The sequence below is a fragment of the Sturnira hondurensis genome, unplaced genomic scaffold (assembly GCF_014824575.4).
Source record: "Sturnira hondurensis isolate 20B ecotype Veracruz unplaced genomic scaffold, ASM1482457v3 Scaffold0025370, whole genome shotgun sequence".
Taxonomy (NCBI): domain Eukaryota; kingdom Metazoa; phylum Chordata; class Mammalia; order Chiroptera; family Phyllostomidae; genus Sturnira; species Sturnira hondurensis.
The window spans coordinates 9,249,761-9,260,918 of NW_028098001.1; the positions used below are offsets into that span (position 1 = coordinate 9,249,761).

At 37.7% G+C, this 11,158-nt stretch overlaps 1 long non-coding RNA gene across 1 annotated transcript; it reads left to right on the forward strand.

Annotated features, from left to right (window-relative positions):
• Positions 1-768: 768 nt before the first annotated feature.
• LOC118982381 (uncharacterized) lies at positions 769-1,394 on the forward strand. The gene is made up of 2 exons (XR_005065527.1): positions 769-1,117; positions 1,337-1,394. It is a non-coding gene; the product is annotated as an uncharacterized LOC118982381 (long non-coding RNA).
• Positions 1,395-11,158: the final 9,764 nt, after the last annotated feature.

Sequence of the window (11,158 nt, forward strand, 5' to 3'; positions counted from 1 at the left end):
AGAAAATGATCTTTGGGAAATAAAAACAATGCTATTCATTATCATTATAGGAAACTACAGTGTAATAGTGGTAATGGTAGTAGACTTACACAAACACTAAGGTGAGTACACGAGTCCACTAAAATGACTCATTTCTTATTTGTACCAGGCATACATCATAAGATAGGTGTTTACTTACCGACCTATCTCCAAGTGTCAAAAGAGCAAAATATTTTCCCACATAGCTAGAAAATCAACTTTTCTTCCTACTCCTGCAAAATCTTGAACTACTTTATTATAAAAGTCCTTACAGATTATTTGAGATTTTCTCTTAATTATTTGTTCTTATTTTTAATTTTAAAAAAGCAGAAATAATAAAGTAGTAACCAGAAATTATTTCATTATATAACTATTTTCAGCATCTATTCTCTATATTGTATTCTTGTATATAATCTAGACTTTACATGTCTCTAACTGCTATTTGCTCATAACTGTCATATAAAATTATTCTTATTTGTAACTTTGGGTCTAAGAGTATTTACCTCAAGCTATTCCTCAACAAGGTAAAAGTGAGATTTTTTTCACTGCGATAACTTCCCAGTTCACAACTTTTCTATTGTTATTTTTTACCTTCAGTTATTTCAGGTCAGAATGTAAGTTAATTTTTACTTCATGAAACCTGCTTACCTCACTGTCAGCCAATGAAACTGAAAGACAGCATTGCATTCCTCAGAATGCTGTGGTCATCAGGTCATCATCTTAACTGCGAGCTACCAGGGACAGGAGTGGGGCTGTGCGGCTGTGCAGTGAGCTCAGCCTTACCTAGGCCTGACCCAAAAGATGGCCAGAGTCTCCCCGGCAAATACTATCCTGAGACCTGCCATGGCCAAAGGGCACTGAGTCAGAGAAAGGATCAGAGCTGATGACTAAACCGGGCAGGTTCAGGCCCTGTCCTCCAGCCCTGCCAAACAGACGCTGACGCAGGGTGAACGTGACCGTGAGGTACTGTGGAGGCTCCTTCCCTGCCTAGCTTACTGGCTTCAGTGCCTCCCTCAGAAACGTGGACCAGACGGGGCGGTGCCCACACTCTGAATTGCAAACAGTATATTATAGAGGGTTTAATGAAGAGCCTATGAAGGTAAACGTTTACAAACTTTAACCGTGGAAATGTCAGCTCGTTTATGTTCTTTTTTGTTGCTGTTCTTGGTAGTGGTTGTTTTTAATCCTAAAATGTTAGGCAATCCAGAAAACATGAAAAAATCCTGAAAGAGAAACATCTTTTGTTTTGAAAAATTACAGGTGCAGGTGTTTAGAATTCCTACATTGTTAATGATTTATTTTATTTTCTGTATTCCAGACATGAACCACACCAAAGCAGCAACCACAATCAGTAAAGCTTGATGGCAAATACTGAACATTATTTTACTTTCATGGCAAAGAGTAAATGGACATAGAGGTACAATCAGATCCCATCACACAATTAATTCTAATATAAAATTATTTATCCAAGAAATGTTTAATTCCATGCATTTTACCTGCTTGTTAATATAAGATCTTGAAAGTTTCAGTTATTGGATGTTTACTCATATTTATATTTCTTAAACGTTCTTTATTAAATATTAATACAAGAGCCAAAAGAAGTTCAAGCTTTTACAGATTTGCAACTTCAATAGAAGTACTTTGAAGCTAGGAGATAAAGGAGCCAGAGAGCAAACATCAATTGGTCACTTAGTACATGCAAAGTATCGTACGTAGTACATAGTACTGGAGTTTCTGAGGAGATGGAGGTATAAAATACTTGGTTCCTTCACTTGAGGGGATTACTATCTAGTGGTGAAAACAAGGTAACATGTAAATAATGCGAATTTAAAGCTGACTATGGGAAAAGCCACAAGAGAGACACTTTGCTTTCGTGTGTACAAAATGTTACTGGATTCAATGGAGACCAGAGAGCTAAAAGGTTTTGCCATGCTGATAGCTCTGACTTCACTACTTCCAGAGACTCCTAAGATGCTGGAAAATACTTGGAATGGATGAGAGTTTCAGAGAGTTTGTTAGTGTACTCCAAGTTGCTCATCTAACAGGTTCCCGTAGATCCATGTGACACTAAACAGTTGGATTATACATGTTTCCTGATCAATTTCACTGACCTCTAATAGACTGACAGACATCCCTGGGTATAGCTGTTACAGGAAAAAATGAAAAATGCTGCCAATAATGACCATTAAGTACTAGAACGGAAGCTGGTATATGTCACAATGCAGAACCAGTACCTGTATGGTTCAAGCCAAAATGGAAATTTGGTCTAAACTCTCTGAATAGATTTCAGACACGTAACTTGAATTATTTGGATGATTGATTAGGCTGTATTAAGTCAGGGGATAAGCCACATGTCTATAACAACAATGGAGGAAAGCAAAATTTTATTCTTTTATTCTTTTGACATTTAGTTGTAGAGTACTTATTATGCAATAGTGTGCTAGTAAAGATTTAACAACCAGACAGGTGGAAGTCGAAAGAAATCCTGATTCATAATATTTACTCATTTCTATAGTGTAAATACTGCTGTGATGGTCAGTTTCAAGCTACCCACATGAAGTTATTGAACACAGAGTTGGGATGAGACACTCAGTAGCACATCATTACATAGAATTTTCACTTATGTGTTACAGGCTGTTGAGTTGGCTCTGACTCCTGGCAGAATGACAAGGAGGCTGAAGTGGGTCATGGACTGATCTCAGACCCACTTAAGGGTTTTGGTATTTCCTAAGAGAATGGGTGAGTTCTGAAAGACTTAAATGGAGATAGATAGTTTACATAGTTTATATTTGTGTTTAAGAAGATATTTGGTCTGCTGGGGGAAGAATGGGTTTTAGGGAGCAACAGTAGAAAGAGACCTTTATTAGTAAACTATTGAGATATTTCAGATGGGAGAGGATAGTGGCTTGGGTTAAGTTGTTGGCAATGGTAAAAGAGTGATGGGTGGAAGATCTATTTTGAGGACAGACTTGACAAGACCTGCGAAGGAAGAGAAAGCTCATGATTGCCAATATCCATGTTTCTTCTTTTCTTGGGGATGAAACTAAATTACATTTTGTAGCATTTTTCGAAGTTAGGTGAGGCCATGTGACTGAGTTCTAGCCAGTGGAATATATGAGTTATGGTTTGCACCACACTTCTAGGCCACTCATATAAAACTTTCCCACAAGCAATTCCCAATTCTTTTACTTCTTCCACAGTGACTTTAGAAAGCATATACTACATATGGCAAGTTCATAGAAAGGAGGGAGCCTCAGACCCTAAGCCACTGTTCTAAGAATATCCAGTTAGTAAAGGATGGCCACATAAATAACAAATCAATCTTTATTGTATTAAGCCATAGAGGTTTGCTTGGGGGTGAGGGTGAAGTATTGACTTGGGAGGTTGATTAGACATGGAGAGTATGGGAGTGAGGAATGTCAAAGATAGCCATGGATATCCCACATGAGCAACTGCAAATGGAGAAGCCATTTAATGATACGTGACAAGTTGAAGAAGAAGGAAGATCACAAGTTTTGTTCTCAATATTTTTCATTTGAGATGCCTATGGAAAAACAAAATGCAGAGGTATGAAGGCAACAGGTGAAAATAAGACTCAAAGGAGAAAACCCAGTTGGCTGTATAAATGTGAGGGTTATCACCACATGAGCAGGGCCACCAGGCCGTGTGGATGGTACTCCCTGGAGCTGTGTGTGTGTAGCCTGGATGACTTTATATAAATGATATGTAAAACCATGATAGAGGAAGAAATCTTCTAAAAAGAGAGAATAGAACAAGAAAGAGTTCAAGTGTCAAACTTTAAAGCTCTTCATATTTAAAATTAAGGTGTATCATGAGATCTCCAAAAATTGACTGAGTAGGTAGGGTCAGAAAAAGTAGAAGAGTGTGATATCAGAACAGCAGTATTAGTCAGCTTGGGCTGCTGTAACAAAATAACACAGACCATGAGCCTTAAGCAACAGAGATTTTCTCATGGCCCTTCAGGCTAAAATTATCAAAATAACCATGCTGGCAAGATAGACTTCATTCTGAGGCATCTTCTCTTGGCATAAAGGATACTGCTACCTCACTGTGTGCTCATGTGACTTTCTTTAAATATGCTTATGAAGAGAGGAAGAGCTCTCTGTGTCTCTTCTTATACATTAATCCCAGTATGTATAAGAGCTCCACCCTAATGGCCTCATCTAATTCTAATAACCTCCCAGATGTCCCATCTCCAAATATATCACATTAGTGATTAGGACTGCAACATGAGTTTTGGGGGACAAAAATAGTCATAACAGCAGCCACATGAAAAAAATAGTCAAGAAAGATGTTGACTGAAAATGTCCATTGGATTTAACAATACAAGGGTTACTAGAAACCTTAGCAGAAGCAACTTTAGTAAAGTGATGGTAATGGAAATTAACTTGGAGTTGACTAGAAAACAAATGTGATGGAAGAATGTAGAGAATTTGTGAAAAAAGAAATAGAGAGAGAGTTGAAGTGGTTTTGGAGGCCATGGAGGATTTCATATGGTATAGAATATGTATTTTTATTTTTTTATCCTCACTCAACAACATACTCATTGATTTTAGAGGGGAAGGAATAGAGAAGGAGAGGGAGAGAAACATCGATTGGTTGCTTCCCATACATGCCCCCAAAAGGAACCAAACCTGAAACCTAGGTATGTGTCCCGTCCAGGAATCAGACTCCGTGGTTTGCAGGATGACACCCAACCAACTGAGCCACACTGGCCAGGACTTCATGGTATAGAATGTTTAAATATTCCAGTAGTGAGAGGAAAATGGAAAATATGGATATCACCAGAAAATATGCCAAAAAAACAATGAATATAAGCATTTTCCTCAACTGAGTTGAGCAGAATGCCTAAACCTTTGACAAAGCCCAAAGCTGGAAAAAAAAAGAGAATTTCATTAAAGTGAGATGAATTTGAAGGAATTTTATACTAATAAAAGATATTTTTTCTGAAAGCCTGCTAGTCTCCACCCCCCAAAAGGAAGCAACATTTTGCAGATATTGAAGCAAAATTCAGCAATCAAAATAGTACAGGAGTGACATAAAAACAGACAAATAGACCAGAGGAACAGAATCAAAAGCCCAGAAATAAACCCAGGCAGGTATGGTCAAATAATATTTGCAAGAGAGCCAAGAATACTCAATAGAGAAAATATAGTCTCTTTATGAGTAGTAAGTGGTGCTGGGAAGATTGGATATTCACATGTGAAAGAATGAAACTGGACTCCTATTTTGTACCACTCAAAAGACCTGAAGCCATGAAATTCCTTGAAGAAAACATGGGAATAAAGTTTTTGGACATCGATCTCGGTAATGATTTTTTGATACAACACATAAAGCAGAAGCAATACAATAAAAACAAGTGAGATTACATAAAACTAAAATACCTCTGTACAGCAAAAGAAATTATCAATAAAGTGAAAAGACAACTTATAGAATGGGAAAAATTTTTGTAAACTGTATATACTTTTGGTAAAGGGTTAACACCCAAAATGTACATAAAGAACTTATGCAACTCAATAGCTAAAAATCCTTAAATAACCCAATGAAAAAAATGATCAGAGGACCCGAATAGACATTTTTTCTAAGGAAGATACACAAAAGGATAACAGGTTCATAAGAAGATGCTCAACATCATCAGTTGTTAGGGAAGTGAAAATCAAAGTCAAATGCATTGTTAGAATGTTCATGGTGAAGAAGATGAAGAGTAACAAGTGTTGATAAATTGACACAGCCACTATAAAAAAAAACAGCATGGAGGTTCCTGAAAAAATTAAAAATAGAACTACTGCATCTTCCAGCAATTCCTCTTTTAGGTATTTATCCAGAGGAAACAAAAAACACTAACTCAGAAAGATATCTGCACCCCCATGTTCATAGCAGCATTATTCATAATAGCCAAGGCATATAAACAACCTAAGTGCCCATCAATGTTGTAAAACATACAGTGGAATATTTCTTAACTATAAAATATTAGGAGATCCCACCATTTGTGACAACATGGATAGACTTTTAAGTGAAATGGCAGACAGAGAAAGTCGAATACTGTATGATCTCACTTATGTGTAGAATCTACAAACAAACAAATACTACTAGAAAAAGAGAATCGCCTTGTGGTTATCAGAACTGGACGGTAAAAGGAGAGAGAACTGGATCATCAAATATAAATAAGTCCTAGAGATATAATTACAACATGATGACTGTAGCTAACACTGATGCCTGATATATGTATAGGAAAGTTGTTTAAAAAGTAAATTCTAAGAGTTTTTATCACAAAAGGAAAATGTTTTTCTTTTATTCTTTTTATTGTATCTTAGCTGCACCTATTGTGGTAAAGACTTCCTAATATACGTACATCAAACCATCATGCTGTGCGCCTTACACTTACTCAATTATTTCAATAAAATTTTATGTCAATTATCTCTCAATAAACCTGAAAAAGGGAAGCAAAATGTTGTACTACATACATTAACTATTTGGATATTAGAATTTCTTCTTGCTTGTCTCTTTAAATTTCTCACCCTCCATATATTATATCTTGTCAGATCCTGTGTCATTATTTTTCTCTATATGTCCCCCATTATCCTGACCCCAGTTCAGATTCCTACTGCCTCAAACTTGGCTGGACACCATGTCCTGAAATGCTTTCTAACCTGTAAACATTCTGAGTAGTGTGCTCTTGCTGGAGTGCTTAGTGTTGTTCACTGTGAGAACCCTACTTTTCTGAATGACTTTAAGTCTTTGCTAATCTCCCTCCAAAAATCTGCTTGAGGACATTTTCTCTTCAGCCTCATTATCTGCATGCCAAAGTTGGGATATACACTAGTGGTATATGCTTGCTGTCTATATACATTTTTTAAACGTAACTAAGGGGAGCCAGACCTGTTGTTGGGGTTGCTCCTGGCTGGCATCTCAGAGTCACAGGAAATTCTTGCTGTAGAAGGTGGGGAGGTGACTAACACTCCAGGGCATGCTGAGAACAAGGCTAGCATAGCTCTATAAAACAACGCTTCCTCTGGAAAATAAGCCTAAATTATTGATGCTTAATATTAAGATTACCACATTTAAGACTATGTAATTAACAAAGTTCTCATTTCAAGAATTACTATCTTTCATTTTCTGATTTTAATAGTGAGGTATATCCAGTGCTCATTTGCTGTATAACAAACCACACCAAAACGGACTGGCTGAAAACAAACAACAACAAAAAACTAAAGTATTTCTGTCTGTGGGTTGACTGGGCTGAGCTGGGTGGTTCTTCTCTCCCATGTGGTGTTGACCGAGGACACCCAGGTGGCTGCATGCACTTGTGAGTTCATCTGGGCCAGAACAGCAAAGGTGGCTCCCTCACATGTTTGGGACTTTGGTGCCAGTTATCAGTGGGGGACTTCTCATCTCCTCCATATGCATCTCTTTTCATATAGTTTCTCATTACTCAATAAGAAGCCCAAACTTCACACAAGGTGGTAGGCTTCCAAGAGAGGAAAAGTAAAAGCCACCAGGCTTCTTAAGCTCCAGGCCAGGGGTATCCAACTTGCAGCCCATGTACCCCATGCAGCCCAGGATGGCTCTGAATGTTGCCCAACACAAAATTTTAAACTTACATAAAACCTTTCTTTTTTGCACATGAGTTTTCATTAGTGTTGGTGTATTAATGTGTGCCCAAAGACAACTCTTCTTCCAGTGCAGCCCAGAAACACCGAAAGGTTGGACACCCCTGCGTCTAGGCCCAGCAGTAGCACAGTCACTTGCTGCATTTTTTTGAGGAAGGCCAGCCCTGATACGAAGAAATGAAGGGAGGAATGGCATGCATGGCCAAGGATAGGGAGAAGCTGGTGGCATTTTGCGCAGATAGTGTATCACATCTACTATTAGGCTTTAAGTCTATAAAACTCCCATTAATTTCCTTTCTACCAGGCATGAATAGTTCAGTGACTAAATAAAAAAAAAGAGTATGAGACCAAATTGTACCCAAAATTGAGTTGCCAATCATTACTCCATGATTTGAAAAGAGATGCCCCATTATCATGAGATTGTCATTGACGTTCTTTCACTTTTCCTATAGTGCACCATTGTGTTTTGTAAGAATTTTGAATCAAGTGGATATTTTCTTGACAGTAAGTCATAGCACCAAAAAACATAAATAAATGTTTCATTATCTTTAAGGGACAATCAACTGGAAAATTCTGTGAGTCTATTATTCTAAAGCACTGTGTAAAAATTTACTCAGATTGCTCTTCAAATTTAAGCTCAGATATTTTAGATAATATCTTTTTTCTGCCTACTTTAAGTTTGACTTCTAACAATTAGGCATCTTTCAAAGACAGTTCTCTTATGTAAGGAAGAATGGAAATTATGTCAATATTTCCCATGGGAAGAAACAGATTAGATTAGTTGTCTATGTCATTTTCCCATGATTGAAATTTAGATTTTTTTTTTCATTTTTTCTCTCAGTATATCCCAAGACTTAGCCAAGTTTCTAATAACTAAAGGAAAATGTTTGAGCATGAGAAATTCTATCAGCACTTGAGATTTCAAGATCATCTGAGAATTCTCAGGATGGGTTTTGAAAGATGTAGGAGTAAAAACTTTCACAATTAATTTAGAGATATTTGGTGACTGGAAAGAGAAAATTGTGCGTGGGGAGAAAGCTAGGGCAGGTGGTGGGGCACAGTGTCTTCTCTATATCATACAAGAGACATGTAATAATTTAGCCCCTAAAGATAGTAGTTGTTAGTAGTTACAAGTTGCTAAATCTATTCGAACTTGAACTGCTCTACCGGATGCTTTAAATAACTCATCTCATTGTAATTGATAGGCCATTCTCCACTTTACAGATGAAGACATCAAGGTTCAGAGAGGTTAGCTGTCATGCCCAAGTACCATGTAGCAAGTGTCAAAGTTCAAAATTGACCCACACATCCCTGATCCTAAATTCAAAGCTGCTTAAATGGTGGTATACTGACCTCTAAACCATAAATAATTAAATTCATGGTATAAGGCTCCCCTTGAGTACCTCTTATTTCTATTCTTATGCCTGAGTTGTAAGGTATGTATGCAATGAGACTTTCAAAGAGAGCCAGGTAGTGCATGGGGAAGAATCTACTTCTATTAAATTTTCAATTTCTGGTGATTATTCTTCAAAATTTTTGTTTTTAGCATTGTGACATTTGGAGCTTGAGGATGCCCAGGATTTCAGTATTTTTTTTTTGTGCTGCATAAGCTCTTAACACATCTTCTCACAAGAACCTGAAGGAACAACGCAAACATGTAATCTTGAAGACCAAGCCAGTAAATTCCTTGAATATGGGACTGGGAAATTACTGATTAGGGTTTTAAGAGATTTCTCATATCAAAATACTTAGTCTTCAGACTCCTACACAGTCTCCTACACTTCCTCCTACATAAGGAAGTTGCAAAAGGGTTCAAGTATAGTAACAGAAGCTTGGAGGCATAGAACAAACTGGCAGCTGCCAGAAAAGATAGGTGGGGATGGACAGGATGAAAGATGGTGAAGGATTAACCAAAGAACATTTATGTACAACCCATGATCACAGACAACAATATTGGGATTGGCTGGGGCTGGAAGAGGGTGGGCTTGGATGTTAGGAAAAAGAGAAAAATCAGACACAACAGTAACAGCATAAACAATTAAAACTTTAAAAAAAGAAAAGAAAAAGAAACCCGAATATGAAGGGAAAAAGTCCTACTTAAAAGTAGGAAGAGGTTATTTCACTAATCACACAGAGTTGTTTTGTTTTTGTCAGGTTCCTGAAATGCAAGCAAACTTCTAAGGACCCTTTCTGGGCTATAGATTTGGCTGTACTATAATCCTACCTATTCAACATTCACAATAATTTCTTCCATTTAGCCTTCACCATAAACACCTAATAACTTTTTCTCCCCCAGTGTTGCATATTATGTATGGTCTGATTTTTGAAGTTACATAATAATATGGCAGAAGATCTCCAGTAGTATGTTGTGATGGGTCTTGATAATGGCCCTTCTGCCCCATGTGTAACTTTTGAATCCCACGCCGAGGATGGGATTCAACGCTCAAGGTAGCGTGGCTCAAGTGGAGCCCACGGCCAGCTTTCCTTCCCTCTAGCATCTGTATTCATCTGAGGGAAGGAGAGAATGAGAATGAACAATAAGACTGAGTATCACCAGGACTGCAAGTATGAAGATTATTTTACAAAGAAAGGAGAAAGCCATATCTGAAATGATACATAACTGTTTCTTAAGGATCAAGTGAAACTTCCCTTTCAGTCACAGGATTTGCAAGCACAAATGGTTTGTATTTACTACACATCATATATTTTACGTAACTATTGGTCTTGGTTTCATCTAGTAACTCAAAGTGTATTTTCTCATGAAAATTTACTAGGTTTTTTTCTATATTCTCTGCTGGGAGACTAGTTGACTACTGTAAACCAAGAAGGCGTTCAAAACCCAAAATTTATATGAAGTTAGCCAGAGTGTATCCCACCCCCTTCAAGTCCAAGACCAGTGCTGCTGTCAAATCAGAACTGTGTCTTAAATCCAAAGACACATAACTGAAGGTGAAGAGACTGTACTAAGCATAACTGGAGCAACAAAACATTGGTTTCTGACCCTAACTCCATGCAGCTGCAACGTGCAGTTTGCAGCCCTGATCCTATCTCAGAACCAGTTCCCTGGTGGCTGCTCCTCTTCCCAGAGCCACATCTCCTACTCTGTTGGCCACAATTTCTATTGATTTCTCGATGACTCCCCCTAGTTGCCTTTGCCCCTGGGCCCCAGTTGTGCCAGAATGGATGCCAGCACTGATATATTCAATAAGCAACAGTGTCTGACTTGAGAAACCAGGATCTTTGTTGGCTCTTGCAGAAAAAAATGGAGAACTCACATTCACTTTTTAATATGTCACGCGCAATTCCCTCAATACTGATGATGACAATGATGATGATTTTCATGATGCACATTTGAGCTTTATTTACTATATATCCTGCTTTAATTTTAATCTTACAAAACGCTGTAGTTAGTCCTGTTTCATAGACCGGGGAGCGCAAAGAGATCAAGTGGCATACCCAATGCGTACAAACCACGCAGTACAATAATGAACTGAACCCAGCTCTAACTG